Consider the following 4,377-nt stretch of genomic DNA (forward strand, 5'->3'; position numbering starts at 1 on the left):
TTAAGGCTTTTAGAGCACTATAATGATAGTAGTATCATTTGGCAGTGTAGAGCAGACTATAGGCGTGGACCTAGAGTTGGTAGATCTTGCACTGATTTGAGGTACGAAAGTACTGTTCGAGATATCCTGATTGAGTATGCATGTATTATGTGACTGCATGGTTTATATGTCATTGATTTATGCTGCATTCATTTGCATACTGAGCTATCTCCTTTGAGATGTCTGTTAGTAGGGTTTTGCCCTATCCTGTTAGTGGTTGGACTTCCATCGATTTGGGTCCGGCATATACACTGGTATTATGGTATGGGAGCCACCTCCTGAAGCGACGACACAACGTGCTACATACCAGGGCCTGGTCTATCTCTATTATCTGATCCTTGACCTCGAGTTTATAGGGAGTTCACTTTTCATGCATGTATACTCATACTCTCGTACTGAGCGTTTTATGCTCACGTCTCGTACTCTGTGCTTTTGGACACCCTATTTCATGGTGTAGGTTTTCGATTGGATGGGGCGTGTGGATCCAGGAGGGGCTAGGCAGTGGTTGGTCAGCTGGAGCTTCGCCTAGGTTTTATTCTGTTGATTAGATTGATTTAGCTGTTCGATCTGGTTCTATAATATCTGAGTATTTACAGATTCCTTGCCTTGGAATTGTATAATGTTTATGGTTTCCGCAGTTGAATTCTGATATTTGTTTATAAAGTTAATTGCATGCCAAAGTTCTGTTTAGTAGGTGATCCGGATAAGGGTCACTACAACGTTGCATCCGTTCGCCAACATTGCTTCCATTCTACCCAACCCTCCGGGCTATTTCTGATCATTTTGAGTTCGTTTATGAAGTCCGTTAATTCATTTAAAATTGAATTAATCATGTTTTACTAAATTAAAACATGATCATACGATTAATTACACATTAATCACGAATTACGAATATGGGTCACTACATTCCTCCCCCCCCCCCTCCCATAAAATATTTCGTCCTCAAAATCTAGGGTAGAACCTCGAGAACGTACTAGAGACACTTGATCGAGTGTCTGGTTGAAATAGCTTCCGACACACTCAGACTATTGTCGAATTCCCTGTAAGCTCCATTAATGTTGAACCACATTCGCATTCTCCCAACTTAAGATTGCGCAACACCACTTGTCAACAATAGAACTCCTCTGGTACTAATGTATCACAACACTGATACATCTTCCATTCTGACCACGATCTCACTGATCACGAAGGATACAAACACTCAGCCGATCAAGATCATCTTCCCAAGGAAAAATCTTAGACTGAAGAAGACCAAGTCATAACCTGACTGGCTTACGACATTTGACGAATAACTAACTGCATCTAACCATCTAATGGTTCCTAAAAAAATTCTCGGGGCAGAATACCCACCCCGACACCGTCCTGATGTATAGAAATGCACGAATCTCTCCCAGGAGAATTCAGTTGACACAAAGCTATACTTTAACGTAAATTCCTAACACGATTCCCAGACTGGTTATTCTTCCCATGCTCTCTTGAAGCATAACAAGCTTCCCAAAAAATACTGGGAACTCAAAATATCATGTCTAGTGCATTTCACAGACCACGTTCTTAGTATAACTCAACACTGTGTCATAAAGGAACTCTCATAATATCACAATCATGTCACAAAATCCTTTCTTAACCCTTGGTCTGGGAATCCATATGAATACGCCACAATGGCAATCATCGCATCTCTGATGATCTACATCATCTCGACCACCGACTACTACACAGGAGTTTGAATCACTGTACTTGTCAAATCTTCCACAGGATTTCGTTACCGGTTGACGTCCTCGTGATAGTTGACATACTTGCAATCACCGTACACACATCAAGACTAAGATAAGCTCCCACCAATATGCTCAACTGGGACATTCCACAGTACACTGGTATATGGAAACGCTTCCTAATCCATCTCGAAACTCGATTGTAATTGCACCTGGTATAACTCGGTATGAAGCCTATGATGATACCATCATCACTAGCTACCTATCACACATCCGACCATTGTCCATTGCCGAAATGCAATATCTTGACAAACAGTCCTCACGGATGTGACTCTCTGACTAAAGAGAACGAATTCAATTCGTTACGATCTTGTGAAGTCTTCAATCCCAAAGGCAAACCTCAATTGTTTCTAAGTCGATCATCGACTATCTTAGTCATCTCAACAGCATCACGCATCTCATGATGGAAAACTAGTGACAAAACATGCTAGATCTTGAGAACTAGATCCTATCTAATGTCACATATCACGATCGGACAACTGATGTTCCCTTGCTAATGCCCAATAGTTTTTCCAACACTCGTCGGATTCAACATAATGGTTCAACATAGGAACACTCTGTCGAAATGCTCGGTTGACACCCTTAATATCTTGTTAGTGGACAACTCTCACACGAAGAAAAAATCTTGATCCCTTCCGTTGTTCAACCCAAGTATACAATTGCTATCAATAAGCAATTACTGGAATCAATATTAGTTTCTTCTTAGCAAGAATGCACAATCCTGGGAAACCACCAACTCCCTTGCTTGTCTCCACTGTCAAGTTATTGCCTAACTTGACCATACAAGTCCAATTGCAAACGTCCCCGATTACAGCAATCCCATCTTATTCGTCTCCAACAACCTTAGAGACTACTAAATTACTCAAATCCCCAAATTCTCTGAGATTGTACCAGATACAAATCTCCTTAAGGACTACGCGACAAAATACTATTCCAAGTATTTTTTAATTGCTACACCTTGATCATCACAGATTGGATCAACCTATCGACCTTGTCGATTATACTGTGGCTCACACTTAGCTCAACCGTGAAACTCAAATCATAATACCCAAATCGCTCTGGTTTCAACACACCTATACTCGATAGCCATACCATAGCTATTAGTAGTCTATCGGCTCAATCTCGCGCCTTACTACTGACAACTATCTCATACACTAGACTTAATCTCCCTAACTCTGACAGAGTTAGCCAATATCCACTAGTGGTCATTATCACAATTCCCGTGCCACCTTATCACTACTAATCTCTCTCTTGTTCACCCAAGGCGAACATCAAGACAAACTAAGCCCAAGAATTGCTCGTGATCTATCAACCTAGATCATTTCCATCTCACAAAAAATCATATGATTAATTCTGAATGCATCAGAAGATACATAGCGCAATCACTGAACTCACTATCCATTTCCTCATTCATTCAGAAGGAACGCCATAGCTAATAAAGTCCAAAAATTATAAATAATGAATCCCAAAGATTCCCACAATCTCTGGACACGCTCTTGATTAAACCCCTCGCTAAGATTGTACAACAATTCAATACTGAGGTAGCTTACCACAATGTTCCACCTCGAATCACCACCAAGTGTACACTGGCATAAGTCACGCGTCACTCACATCTCAAATAGCCTTGTACAATCCTTAACATCTGATATAATCCATCACAGATGCAGTCAATCATCATGGAGTAGTCCTCCTATTCGAGTCAAAATCTCAAAACAGCATCCCATCCAGTATCTTGGATGACTTCTATCACAAGAAAACCCTTAATCGTGACTCTGATGACAAACCCTAGTCATTGCTGGTAAAAATTCATCTACCTACAAGATCTTTCCATCTAGCAGTATTCCCTAGGTAAAAACCTATCTGCTCAAAGTACACATTCGTCAAGGAAATCCCTCCAAGACTGGTCCTCAAAGCAGAACATTCAAACTAATATCTCTGACAAAACCCAAACGATATCTAAACATTGATATCAAACCTGATATCTACTCCAAGTCATACCACGTCGCGACGGTTACCAAAAATCAAGACTGAGTAGCCTTCCCACTGCCATCCCCTGAAGCACAAAGGCTCCCAGGTAATCCTCTGAAGTACAAAGACTCCCAAAATAACAATGGTATAGGGTCGTGCCCCTTCATTTCTAATCATGGTCATAGCCCACAACTCTCGGCATATAATCAACCTTGAATCCTAATGAAAACCCATCATCATGAAGTCTCAACCTATGAAGTTCATCAGACTACTGTTCTATGGAAACAACCTAGAACACAACTCATGCCCACTGATGAATCAAATCATCGCTGGCATTAACTTAGTCCACTGACTAACTAGGTCAATCCTAGAAAAACACCTAGACTAACCACATGTCAAGCAGTTACAAGCGGTCTACTCAAAACCTATGAGTTCCAACAGTTGAAAAATAATCAACTAAAACCATGCTAATCTTTATCACAATCATGCAATCATTCACGATTTTTTGGATAAATAATGCACGTATCATTACTTCAAGTTATGTACAATTTCTTTATTACAATCCCATGTAATACATACAGTATCAAAAATACAATGAAAA

Source organism: Henckelia pumila, chromosome 3, assembly GCF_033568475.1.
Source record: "Henckelia pumila isolate YLH828 chromosome 3, ASM3356847v2, whole genome shotgun sequence".
Taxonomy (NCBI): Eukaryota; Viridiplantae; Streptophyta; class Magnoliopsida; order Lamiales; family Gesneriaceae; genus Henckelia; species Henckelia pumila.